Source organism: Pteropus medius, unplaced genomic scaffold (assembly GCF_902729225.1).
Source record: "Pteropus medius unplaced genomic scaffold, Ma_sr-lr_union100, whole genome shotgun sequence".
In the NCBI taxonomy this organism is placed as follows: Eukaryota; Metazoa; Chordata; class Mammalia; order Chiroptera; family Pteropodidae; genus Pteropus; species Pteropus medius.
This window is the reverse complement of record NW_024355695.1, coordinates 565855-580644: the sequence shown is the minus strand read 5'-3', so window position 1 is coordinate 580644 and position 14790 is coordinate 565855. Positions and strand designations below refer to the sequence as shown.

The window sequence follows — 14790 nt, the reverse complement described above, 5'->3', positions numbered from 1 at the left end:
AAGTCTTTTATTGATAATACCATTCTATAATTAAAAAAAAAAATAGAGCTCTTTGGAAAAATAACTCATCACTGTACTAGGACAAGAAATATATAAAATGACCCTGGAGAATATTTTGGTGTCAGAAACTAAGAGAGTGATACTACTACTGCTACTACTACTACTACCACCACCACCACCACCAATAATAATAATAACCACCCCGTAATAATGGTAATATTTCAAAGGGGCACAGGAGTCAATTTTAGGAGCTCTCAATAGTTAAAGTTAAAAAAAATGTGTCTACAGTCATGCCACCCTGAACATGCCCAATCTCATCTGATCTTGGAAGCTAAGCAGGGTCAGGTCAGATTAGTACTTGGATGGAAGACCACCAAGGAATACCAGGTGCTGTAGGCATTTAAAATTTTTTTGAACAAAAAAATAAATATGGGGTTCTAGTGAAGATGGCAGATCAGTAAGCATGGTTGGTTTCCTCCCAGGTCTGCATTGAAATTACAACCAAATTATAAAATAATCAACGTGGAGAATCAACTGAAGTCCAGCTAATCATAACACCTATGTCTGATAATATAAAGGAGCCACATCGAAGCCAGTAGGAAGGGCAAAGTCACAAATTGGGCTGGACCCGCACCTGCGGGTGGCGGATGATCACTGGGAGGGGCAGTGAGGCTGCAGAGGCTCTCCTGAAGGAGAGGGGTTCCTGGTCTCACCTAGGGGCTCCCCAGCCCAACGTCTCAAAGAGGATATTCCAATAAATCTGACTGTGGAAGCCAGAGGGGATTCTGGCGGTCTGGGTAAGACGGAAGGAGACGGAAACCCTAGACGTCTCTTTGAAGGACCTGTGCACAGGCTTTCTGACCTGCGGACATTCACCCGGGACACTGGCAGTGGGTCAGAGGCTTCCATGGGATTCATTCTGAGAAAGTCTGCATTACCTGGTGCCAGAAGGAGGGCTGGAAGGGCAGTTACCTTTGTGCCTTAGTCCAGCCCCCCTACAGGGAAATCAAGTGATCACAACAGCTTGACTGTTCAGACCCCTCCTACAGAGCCATTAGGAAACCCTGGTCAGTGGGGATCAGCCAGCTCCACCTAATCTGCATATTGCCCTGGGCTTTTGTTGCTGGATGGCTGCGACACCCTGCACCTATTCAGGGCCAAGCATTCCCAGTAGGCTGCCAGCATTGTGAGTCACCATTTCAAATCCCAACAGCAGCCAGTGCTGTGAACTGCATTTCCAAGATAGGGTCAGGCAGATTACTTCTGCCAACATGAACTTGGGTGGATATCGGGATCCTGTGGGCCAGTCCCAGACAGCAGCTGGTCTTGCTGTGATCTGGGACTTATGTGGCAACTCACGAACTGTTACCAAAGTTGCAGCAAGACTGAGGTTGTATTGATCTGACTGCCATTGTCTCTCTGAGACCCTTCTCCACCCTACCCAGAAATTGCCCCATGTGGCCCATTGTTAGTGAACTGCCACAGACCAGCTCTTCTCTTCACCTGAACTCCCAATCCACACAGGTAACAAGCTTTGGCTAACACAGGGCTGGCACTGCATGGAAATCTGTGACAGGCAGATCTTTACTGCCTGCAAGAGTTGCAATATTGTGTCTGGAGAGTGCAGGTGTCTGAGGGACCTCCTCAGACTGCAGCGGTCTCATTGTGATCGGTGACTACAGTAGGAACTAGGAACCCTCAGACACTGAAGTTGCAGCAAAACTGAGGCTGTATTGATCTGATTGCCATTGTCTCTCTGAGACCCCACCCCGACCTACACACAAATTGCCCCAGGTGGCCCATTGACGGTGCTCTGCCACGGCTCCTCCCCTCCACTCCCCTGATCTCCCAATCCACACAGGCAACAATCTTTGGCACAGGGTGGACGCTACACAGAAATCAACAGCAGGCGGACCTCTGCTTCCTGCAAGAGTTGCAATATTGGGTCTAGGGAGTGCAGGGGTCTGTAGGACTGCCCCAGACAGCAGCTGATATCGCAGTGAATGCCCAGGCACAGAAGTTGCAGCAAAACTGAGGCTGTATGGGCCAAATGGAACTTGTCTCCCTGAGGTCCCACTATACCCAAGCCACAAAGGGCCTGCAGCCCATTAACAAGCAGGCTCTTGTGCCCTGCTTCGATGTGGGGTTGTGTAGTCAGCACAGGCAACAGACTTTGGCTAGCGCAGTGAGCATGTTTCAAGGAAAACAGTTGTGGACAGACCACTTCTGCCTATACCTGCTGCAATATCTCTTGAGAAGATTGCAGGGGTCTCTATTGGCCTGATGGCCATTGACACCCTGAGCTCCTACCCCATTCAATACACAAAGCACCCGCTGCACATTGGTAGGCAGCTGCCCCTGCCCTGGGGTAGTGCATATAGGCCCAGGGTGGGCAGCAGTTGACCTTGCTATGAGTGGAAACTTGCATAGGGAGCCACAGAGACAGCGTTGGCATGTAAACTGACACTGCAGTGGCAGGGAGAAATTTACTCAATAGACCCAGGAGACTCACAGGGTCCCTGTGCCACCCAGAACGCATATCACCCAGAGGCTCATCCAGTTTCAGAGACTTACAGGCAACTGACAGGCAATGTCAGGCCTTGAGGAACAGTGGTCCCTCTGCTAAACTGCCACAGGTCAGTGACAGAGGGATAACTGACCGCTGCCTACAGTGTTTTCTCTTCCACTTACCTATAGATCCAGCTTAGGCAACAACCATCTGCCATCGCTTTGTAGTTCCCACCAGGTATCCCTGAGCAATCAAAAGAAGCAGCTGACTTTGGCCTATGGGGGAGACCCTCACAAGAGGCCACAAAACCAACACATCTGGAGGCTGGCACCAGACCACAACAAAGCAACTCCTGACTAGTCCTATTAGTGGTACGCATAAGGGATGGTTGCAACAAGTACACAAGTCTGCTAGGGCAAATCGCACTCAGTAGGGTCAGCCCCCACACAGCAACACTTACCCTGTGGGTGCAGCCAGTTTCCACAATTAGAAGGACTGAGTGTTAATCCCATCCACTGATATATTAACAATAATAAAGACTTGGCAACAACAAAAAAATCACACATAAACCACACAAAAATCACATCCAGAGCCTAAAGCATAGGAAATCAGGGAGAGTGTGCCACTGGGTCACACAGGACACCTTTCACATTAGGACATCTGGCCAGTTCTGAGAGACAAAACAAATATTCCTGACACATAGAAACAAACACAGAGAAGCTAATAAAATAAAATAAAATAAAATAAAATAAAATAAAATAAAATAAAATAAAATAAAATAAAATAAAATAAAATAAAATAAAAACATGCCACAAATGAAACAACAGGAGAAAACTGCAGAAAATAAGCTAAATGAAATGGAGGCAAGCAACCTACCAGAGTCAGAGTTCAAAATAATGCTTATAAGGATTCTGTAAGAACTTATGAGGAGAATTGATTAACACAATGAGAGCTTCAACAGCATAAAAATGACATAGAAACCATTAAAAAGAGCAAGACAGAAATGAAGAATACAATAACTGAAATGAAGAATACTCTAGAAGGATTCAACAGTAGATTGGACGAAGCAGAAGATTGAATCAGCGAATTGGAAAACAAGGTAGCAGAATACACCCAATCAGAACGCCAAAAAGAAAAAAAAAGAATTAAAAAACATGAGGATAGTTTAAGAGATCTTTTAGAGAACATGAAGAGTAAAAATATTCAGATCAAAGGAGTACCTGAAGAAGAAGAGAGAGAGCAAGGGATTGAGTATCTATTTGAAGAAGTACTGACAGAAAACTTCCCTAACCTGGCAAAAGAACTAGACATACAAGTTCAGGAAGCACAGAGTCCCAAACAAGAGGAATTCCAACAGACCTATACCAAGACACATCATAATTAAAATGCCAAAGGTCAAAGACAAAGATAGAATCTTAAACATAGCAAGAGAAAGAAAGCTAGTTACTTACAAGGATACCCCCATAGGAATGTCTGCTGATTTTTTCAATGGAAACTGCAGCTCAGAAGGGACTGGCAAGAAATATTCAAAGTTATGAAAAACGAGAATCTACAACCACGGATACTCCACCAGTAAGGCTTTCGATTAAAATGAAAGGTGAGATAAAGAACTTCCCAGACAGGAAAAAGTTTAAGAAATTCATAAGCAACAAATCAGCATTACAAAAAGTTAAAGGGTCTTCTGTAAAAGGAGAAGAGGTAATAATAAAATGGCAGTAAAAATGTACCTATTCAGTAATCACTTTAAATGTAAATGAATTAAATGCTCCAATCAAAAGTTATAGAGTAACCAAATGGTTAAGCAAACAAGACCCATGCATATGCTGTTTACAAGAGATCTACTTCAGATCAAAGGACACTCACAGACTGAAAGTAAAAGGATGAAAAAAGATATTTCATGCAAACAGAAATGAAAAATAAGCCGGGGTAGCAATACTTACATCAGATAAAATAGACTTTAAAACAAAGGCTATAATAAGAGAAACAAAAGGGCATTACATAATTATAAATCTTGATCGATAAATCAAGAGTACATAACCCTAGTAAACTTATACACACCCAACATAGGAGCACCTACATACATAAAACAATTACTGACTGACTTAAAAGGAGAGATCAATAGTAATACACTCATAGTATGAGACTTTAACACCCCATTGACACCAATGGACAGATTTTCCAGGCATAGAATCAACAAGGAAACAATGGGCCTAAAAGACCCAATAGACTAGATGGATTTAATAGATATTTTCAGAGCATTTTAGTCCAAAGCTGCAAAATATACATTCTTCTCAAGTGCACATGAAACATTTTCAAGGATAGACCACATGTCAGAACACAAATCAAGTCTCAATAAATTTAAGAAGCTTGAAATCAAATCAACCGTCTTCTATGATCACAATGATATGAAACTAGATATCAACCACTATAAAAAAAATGGAAAATACACAAACACATGGAGTCTAATTAACATGCTATTGAACAATGAATGAGTTATTAATGAAATCAAGAATAAATCAAAAGATGCCTAGAAACAAATGAAAATGAAAACACAATGACTCAAAATCTGTGGGACATAGCAAATGCAGTCCTAAAAGGGAAATTCATAGAAATACAGGCCTACCTCAAGAAATAAGAAAAAGCTCAAATAACCAATCTAACTTAACATTTAAAAGAACTAAAATAGGAAGAGCAAACAAAACTTAAAGTGACTAGAAGTAAGGAAATAATAAAGATCGGAGTGGAAATATGAATTAAGAGTCTAGAAAAACAAAACAAAAGGATAATGAAACCAAGAGCTGTTTCTTTGAAAGGATAAATAAAATTGACAGACTCTTAGCCAAACTCTTCAATGAAAAAAAGAGAGAGGACTCAAATAAACAAAATCAGAAACGAAAGAGGAGAAATAATCATGGAATCCACAGAAATACAATGGATCATAAGAAAATAATACTAGCAATTATATGCCAACAAATTGGACAACCTAGAAGTATTGGACACATTCCTAGAAATATACAATCTCCCAAGATTGAGTCAGGAAGAAACAGAAAATCTGAGCCAACCGATTACCACCAATGAAATAGAATCAGTAATCAAAAATCTCCCAAAATACAAAAGTCCTGTTCCAGACGGCTTCATAGGAGAATTTTATTTTACCAAACATTCAAAGAAGAATTATCACCTATTCTTCTCAAACTATTCCAAAAATTTCAAGGAGAGAGAAGACTCCTTAATTCCTTTTATGAGGCCACCATTACTTTGATGTCAAAGTAATGACAAAAATATTTTTTTTAAAAAAAGAAAACTATATGCCGATATCTCTTATGAACACTGATGCAAAAATCTTCAATAAAATATTAGGAAACCAAAATCAGCAATACATTAAAAATATTATACACCATGATCAAGCTGGATCTATTCCTAGGATACAAGGTTGATACAATATGTGCAAGTCAATTAATGTGATTCACCACATTAACAAATTGAAATATAAAAGTTATATGATCATATCAATCGATGCATAAAAAGCATTCAAAAAAATCCAGCATACATTTATCATAAAAACTCTCAGCAAAGTGGAAATAGAGGGAACATACCTCGACATAATTAAGGCCATTTTTGACAAACCTATAGTTATCATATTCAATGGGAAAAGGCTAAAAGCATTTTCCTTAAGATCAGGAACAAGACAACGATGCCCACTTTTACCATTCCTCTTCAACATTGTATTGGAAGTCTTAGCCACAGCAATCAGATGAGAAAGAGAAATAAAATACATCAGAATTGGAAAAGAAGAAGTAAAACTCTCGTTATTTGCCCATGACATGATACTATATAGAGAGAACCCTAAAGATTCCACCTAAAAACTGTTAGAACTGATCAATGAATTCAGCAAAGTAGCAGGTTACAAAATAAATATTCAGAAGTCAGTGGCATTTTTATAACAAATGATGAACTTTCAGAAAGAGAAATTAAGAAAACAATCCCATTTATAATTGTGTCGAAAACTATAAAATATCTGGGAATCAAATTAACCAAGAAGGTAAAAGGCCTACTTTCAGAAAATTATAAATCATTGAAAAAAGGAATTGAAGAAGATACAAATAAATAGAGACATATAACTTTGCTCATGGGTAGGAAGAATCAACACCATTAAAATGGCCATAGTAGCCAAAGCAATCTATAGACTCAATGCAATCCCTATCAAAATACGAATGTCATTTTTCAGAGTTAGAACAAATAATCCTAAAATTCATATGGAGCCAAAAAAACAAAACGAAACAAAACAAACAAACAAACAAACAACAACGACAAAAAACGAATAGCCACAGCAAACTTGAGAAAGAAGAATAAAGTTGGAGGTATCACACTATCTGATATAAAACTATACTACAAGGCTACAGTAATCAAAACAGCATAGTACTGACATAAAAACAGATACATTGATCAATGAAACAGAATAGAGAGCTCATAAATGAATCAATGCCTATACACTCACTTAATATATGACAAAGGAGGTAAGAATATATAATGGGGTAAAGACAGTCTCTTTGGTAAATGGTGTTGGGAAAATTGGACAGACACATGCAAAAAAAAAAAAAGAAGAAGAAGAAGAAGAAGCAAGACCACCTTCTTACACCATATTCAAGAATAGACACAAAATGGATTAAAGACTTAAATGTAAGATCCAAAACCATAAAACTTTTAGAAGAAAACAGGCAGTAAACTCTCTAATATTATTAACAGGAATTTCTTTTTCAGATATATCTCCTCAGGCAAGGGAAACAAAAGAAAAAATAAACAGATGGGACTACATCAAACTAAAAAAAAATTATACACCAAAGGAAACCATCAACAAAACAAAAAGACAATCAACTATTTGGGAGTAGATATTTGCTAATGATACATCTGATAAGGGGTTAATAGGCAAAATATATAAAGAATTTATACAACTCAACAACAAAAAAACCAAACAATCCAATTAAAAGATGAGCAAATTTCCAAAGAGGAAATACAAATGGCTAATAGACATATGAAAAGATCCTCAAGATCGCTAACCATCAGAGAAATGCAAATTAAAACCACAATGAGCTATCACCTCACACCTGTCAGAAGGGCTATCATCAACCAACCAAAAAACAACAAGTTTTGTTGAGGATGCAGAGAAAAGCAAACCCTCATATATTGTTGGTGGGATTGCAAATTGGTACAACCAGTATGGAAAACAATATGGAGGTTTCTTAAAACATTAAAAATGGGTAGACCTTTTGACCCAGCTATTGCACTTCTGGGTATTTTTCCAAAGAAAACCAAAACAATAATTCGAAAAGATCTGTGCACTCTAATATTCATGGCAGCACAATTTATAATAGCTAAGATATGGAAGCAACTTAAATGCCTATCAACAGAGGATTGGATAAAGAAATTATAGTTCATATATACAAAGGAATATTACTCAACCATTAAAAAAAATGAAATCTTTCCATTTGCAATCACATGGATGAACCTAGAAGTAATTATGCCAAGTGAAGTAAGTCAGAGAAAGATAAATACCATATGATTTCACTTATATGTGGAATCTAAGGAACATAAAGAACAAACTAATCAAAAAGACTCACAAATGTAGTGGACAATTTGATGTCAGACAGAGGGGTGGGTTTTGGGTGGCTGGGAGAATGGAGTGAAGGGTTAAAGAAGTACAAATTAGTAGTTGATAGTTGGTCATGGGACTGGGGAACACGGTAGAAGGAATGCAGTTAGCATTAACATGATGGCTAGATGGAAGGCCAGGGGAGGGAGGGAGCAATTGGGGGGATCATTTTATGAACTATATAGCTGTCTAACCAATGTACTGTATACCTGAAATTAATTTAAATAAATAAATAAATAAATAAATAAATAATAAATAATAAATATTGATAAAAATGAAAACAAGTCATAGATTATAACTAAAACTGTGAAATAAATATTCACAATTCTATAGTGATATAAATAACTGAAAAAACACATAAGTGGGGAGACTAGACAAAAGTTATATACCAAATTTCGAATGATTAATGTAGATACTTTTTTTCAAGGAAGTGGAGCATAATTCTCCACTCCTAAATTGTGAGCTACAAATAGTGACTTCTTTCCAAAGAGTGTAGTATTAAATAGGGTAGGGAAAGGAGAAAAACTTTACAATGGAGAAACCTGACAAATACTACTTCAGCCAGCTAATCAAGGTCAACATCAACTATCATAAATGATGTTGATAATATGTAGCTTTGACATGATGTGATGAGAATGGCACTTTGCCTCTCCGGTTTTAATTTCAAAAACATATAACCCTAGTTTAACCATAAGTAAATCATTGGATAAATCCTAGTTGAGGAAATTCTACAAAATACCTGATCAGTATTTCTCAAAACTGTCAATGGAATCAAAATTAAGAAAAGTCTGAGAAACTGTCACAACCAAAAGAAGCCTAAGGAGACATGATGACTAAATGTAATGTAAGATCTCAGATAGGAGCCTGCAATGGAAAAAGGGACATAGGTAATTCTAAGAAATCATGAATAAAGTGATGTGTTGCTAATGTGTTGATATAAGTTTATTAGTTATGATAAATGTACTATACTAATATAAGATGTTAACAATAGGGGAAACTGAGTGTGAGATATATGTGAACTCTGTACTAGCTTTACAACTTTTCTGTAAGTGTGAAGCTGTTCTAAAACTGGAAGTTTATTTAAAAAGCATACTGTGGGCTCTACTGTGAGGACAAACCAAACAGCTTGCTGGGCTCCAGAATGCTGCCTCTGATATAACATGATCACTGAGAAAGCAGAAACTCTGTTGGATTCCTCCAGAGTCAGCAGGAGCTTAGATAATACAGAGTGGGTGCCGCTGAATACCTGAAGCAAGAAAAACAAACAAACAAACAAAAAATTGGGGCGGGGGAGAGTGGACTCACTCACCGCTGAAGTAAAACTAAGCAGTAACCAGTGACCTTAAGGTGGGGGAAGGTGGAGAAAATGTATTTTAGTACAATAATGCATAGCAGTTTAGCAAACTTTCTAGAGCAGCCCAGATGTTAAAAGAAGCTTCTTTGGGGGCCTTGTGAGGTACATTATGTGGGTGCTAGTCAATGAAGAATTACACCTTGCAGGGGACTACATCTGGCAGAATACACTATGAGATTTGCAGACAGAAATAAAGAATATTAGTTTTCTAATTAAATGTCACAGAATGCAGGAATATGGACCTGAGGGAGACTATTTCCATATTGGTATAAACTGAGCAAAAATATAGCTCTGCCTTGACTGATAATTTGGGGATAAAGAATATAATCCAGGATAAATTATTTTTTGTGAACCACAAAGAATGCAGAGTTTTTATAAAATTATATTTTGGGTGATACACCCAAGGTAAGTACCTAGTGGAGAAATAGACACAGTGAAGTGAGAAAGGAGAGACTTGGCACAGAAAAATTAATTATCTTCACATTTTTGGGATTAAGTATTTCTTAGAGAAATCAGTCTCATTAAATACGATCTAGGGGAAATCCTAGCATAATCCTCTGGTCTGATCTTTTTGTTTTTACTCTGGGCTAATAGCCAGGTTGTTTTAAACCAATTGTTCATGGACTTAAGTGGAATTGGGCTTGTGGGCTGTTTGAGAGCAAAAGGAAATGTTTAATTAATCCATAGCTCAGGATACATTTGTACAACGCTTTATGGTTATCTTTGTTTTGGAAAAAAATGTCAATTTCCTATACATTATTTTACTTATAGTTTTTTTTTCCTTAAAACTATAATAAGTAGAAAATGACTTTTATGGTGTTCATTACAAAAAGATAAGAAACTGAAAAGGAGATTTAATAATTAGTTTAAGGTAACACAAACAGTTATGAACACAGACTTCGACTCAGGTTTCTTGACTCTTGGCCCAGTGTTCTTTTTCCTCTGCCAATCTGCCTCTCATATACATATTAGGACCTGAATCTGACTGGCTTCACCCACTTGCCAAGCTTCCTTAAGTTTCAGAGAAAATATTTTGGGTGAGCACACAATACAAACAGCAATGATCTTTCATGGAATTAGAACTGAAATTGGAGGGAAATCACATAGGCTATAGGCATGAAATGACACCTGATTGTTTCCTACTGTCAGTACTACCTGTTACTTGAAGTAGCTTATAGCATTTGTCTATTGAGACCACTTTAGGGGAAATTAGCTAGAGATGTGTCACAAGGACCTGGATGAGGATATACTTTCAACCAGAAATGCCAGTGATAGAAGGGCTTTTTATTTTATTTTATTTTTTGTAATGTCACCACCTTGACAGAGTTGCAGCATGTGCTAAGTCATCTCTCAGATTCCAAATCAGAAGATTTAACATTAGTATGAATTAGTCAAACCAGAATATTCAGTTCATCATTTGAGTATTTGCTCAATGAGACACCAATGGTCTGGCTCTCAGGGTATTCACAGGGTTTTGCTTAATTTAGCCCCATCATTTAAATAGAAATTTAATATCATGGAAGGTAAGGGATAAGGAAATGATGAGGGGAGGCACAGCCCTTTTAACTATAAGTAGCACAAATCATCCCGATTACCAAAAGGCTCCAGACCTCTTCTTTTCCTCTGTCAAATGAGGGAAAAGATCTGGACAGCCAAGTCAGTGATGTTGAACAAAATAATGACTGTAGACAATAAAAAAGAAGGTGTGTCAGCCCTAGCACTAAAAGTAAAACAATGTTTGAAAATAAAGCCCAAATCCGTAGTGATCTCAGGTCTGATTTTATAGTTGTTGTTGAAGAGGTTAGTTCCAGATATTTCAAATGTCTAATGTGGATACCCCAGATAGCAAGGCTATGTTAAATTACCCAGATCATTTGACCTATATAAAACCTACTACAATGAAAAGGCAATAGTTGAATAAAAATATAAGAGAATTTTTGTTTCTAACCAATTTTTTAAGCATCTTGTAAGATAACAAGCATGGTAATGTATTTAAAATCCACGTGGCTCTAGCTGGTAGAAAAAAATCATTGTGGGTGATTTTTTAAAAATATTTTTTGGTTATTTGTTTTCTAATTTTGTCAGTTAAATATATATTGCTTGTGTAATTTTTTAAATGTAAAAACTAAGGCAATGCCTTATTATCAAATTATATACCAGAAGATTTGGAAACCCTTAAAAGGTTCCCAGAGAGCCTCTGTTTTATCCCTCTATCTTTAGGCAAATCTGAGTCAAATTTACTAAATTTGACTTGAGCTTATAAAGCACTTCATTGCTTAAACCCCTTTATTTTACCAATGAGGCAACAAAAACCTGGGGCAGATAAATACCTTGCTCTCAGGCACACAGATAGTTAGTATCAGAGACTAAGAAGGATCACTAAAACTTGACATCAGTGCCATTTCATCTTTTTCCTACTCTCTCTGCCTCTGCAAACCACCACCATCATTCATATGAATCCACCTTCCTCAGGGTCTATGTTTGAGGAATTCTCCTATAGATAAGTGGTTGGAAAACACTATAGCCCTGGGAACACACTGTTTGGAAAATAATCTATGCATCAACCCCATCCCTATACATAAGCAGTTTATATTACATGTTGCAAAGAAAAAGGTACCCTGCCGAAAAGTATACCTTGACTAAAAGATTGCCCTCATTATTCTGTCACAGTGTTTGTCACATCACCATCCTGTAATGCCTGTAGAGCCATAGATGCAATATTCAATCAATCATTCATATGAAGTTTATTAATAATAAACCATATTATAAGAACTATTTATAGGATATGGGGATTCAGAGATAAACAAGCCCTGGCCCTTTCCCTTGAGGAGCTGGCATAATAGCTGTGAAACCAAGCAAATAAACAGACTATCCAAAATCTTGATATAGAAATAGGTGTTATGAGAATGCAGAGTAAAGGCACCTAACTCAGGAAAAGATTCTCAGGAAAGGAAGTGACTTCTAAGCTATACTTTAAAGGATAAATAGGCAGATAAAATGGGGAAAGTTGAGAGAGGCATCCTTAGCAGAGAGAACATGTAAAAGCTCAGACACATAAAAATATACAGTTCATTGAGGAGCTGAAAGTACTTCAGCACAACTAAAGAAAGGCATGACAAAATGAAGTAGTGACAGATGAGGTTGGAAAGATAAACAAAGGTAAAGTTATAAATGGTCTTGTTGGCCATGCTAAGGAGTTTGGACTCTTTCTAAAGCTGTCTATAGTCATTACATGATTTTAAACAGCAGAATGCATTAGAATTTGGGTTTATAGCATTATATTATCAGGAAAGGGCCTCCATCTTCGCATGAGTGGTTCTTAACCAGGAGCTAGTCCCTAAAAGAATGAGAACAGAATTAGGGACAACAGGTCCAAGTCAGGTACACTATCTGCTAACCAGGATTGGCTAATGGTAAGTCCTGTTTATCTTGGGACTTTGGAGTAGAACAAATTCCTCTTGATGGTATGTTCCCTTTCTCTGTTTGTGCCACCTCCTATCTTTGTCCACTTTGAGTCCTGATAGCAAACAAGCAAGCAAGCAAGCAAGACCTCATAAATGGGAACTCTACCAGACATATATATTGCCCCTATGTTAATATAGCCTAAAATCAAAGAACAGATCACTCATAATGTCAGCTTGGTTATACCTTAGAGTTACTCTGTTCTCATTAGCTGCCTTTTCAGTTACACATTAAATTACTTACCTAGAAAGTCAGCCACTGTTAGCACAAATATTGTCTCTCCCATGCAGAGCTTAAATACATCCTGTGAGACAGAGTAGAGCCCTATTTGGGCATAGAGGTTTAAAGTATGTGTTTATTCTCCAATCTTTACATCTAATTAGCAATCAGCAGGGCATAATCAGCAATAGAATCTCTGCTAGCCCCCTCTTGGTCATTGACATAGCCTTTGGGCAGTAGTCAGGCTGAAAATAATACCACCTGCATTAGTATTTAATTCTGATTTCCATCTGGAAGAGCTAGAAAAACTGCAGAGGGTTAGCAATTGTAGGAAGGAAGAAAAGAGCTCGGCTTTCAATGTACTAAAGGTGCCATTTGGAAGAAATGGCATACCAATGTTGGGAAATTGCAGATGAATAATTTGAGTGAGGGCATTTTCTACCTAAATTATCTAAGGAAGACTATGGTACAAATAGTATTTTATGATATTGCTTGCCATAGCTGGCTGCCATTCATTGACTTAAGGAAAAGATCTCTATCTTCTAAAAAGAGTGCTTCAGAAAAGCAATGAATAGTAATTAGGTACTTAAAAGTAACTGGACTTGTGCCACTTTGAGGTGCCATGGCAAAACTTGTACCTGGAACCAGCTTTTTTAGTACCTCAGTAAGTGATCTACGAGAACTTTTTTCAAAACTCCATAGACTTTTTTTTTCACCTATGAAATATTGAAATGATTTAAAGGTGAGATGATAAATATTAAAATGTTATATATATATATATATGTGTGTGTGTGTGTGTGTGTGTGTGTGTGTGTGTGTGTGTGTGTGTGTGTATTTGCCTATTTATAACGATCTGGATATGAGTGAATAATTAAATGAATCATAGAACTTGAGAGCTGGAAGGGATTTTAATGTTTATCAATTCAACCTATTTCTTTTATAGACGGAAAATTTAAGTCCATAGCAGGAAAGTGACCCACCCAATGTCAATTTTCCACTGAGAACCACCTCCTATTCAGTTTGACTCTCACTCACATTGACCATTTTGCTTTATGTTAGAAAATGGGTAAGTAAGATGAACTTAGTAGGAGAAAAGTGAGGCAGGGTGGGCAAACTTCTGAGCCTGGGCAACAGAGGACTATGCTAGCAATTAAAAATAAGGTTGACACTCATTGTGTTACTTAATGACATTATAGTGAAAGAATCTAAGAATAACAGCACTTTGATCCAGACCACTTCTAACCCCTCCCTGAAATAGTTACATGCAACAAGGAACAGTGACAAGGAAAAGCAAAGTAGTATTTGCTGATGCTTTGGCCACAAATCCCACTACAGAAAATTCTCATGAGTTGGGCTGAACAACATAGAATACTCTCTTTTACATGATATTTAAGCTTTTGATTAAATCAGACCGTATGACTTTCTCTGTAAAATTTGATCACTTCCTAATACCTGCACTACCAACACTGTGGCTGAAGCTACTATTACCTCTCACCAGAGTTACTACAGTAGTTTCTTAACTGGTGTCCTTGCTTTTACTCTTGCCTTCTATCATCTATTCTTTAAAATCATCAGTGATTCTGTTAAAATATGTCA

The 14790-nt window shown here is 37.5% G+C and overlaps 1 pseudogene; it reads left to right on the top strand.

Moving 5' to 3' along the window:
• Positions 1–280: 280 nt before the first annotated feature.
• On the top strand, positions 281–399 carry LOC120599903 (uncharacterized; annotated as a pseudogene).
• The last annotated feature ends 14391 nt before the right edge of the window (positions 400–14790 follow it).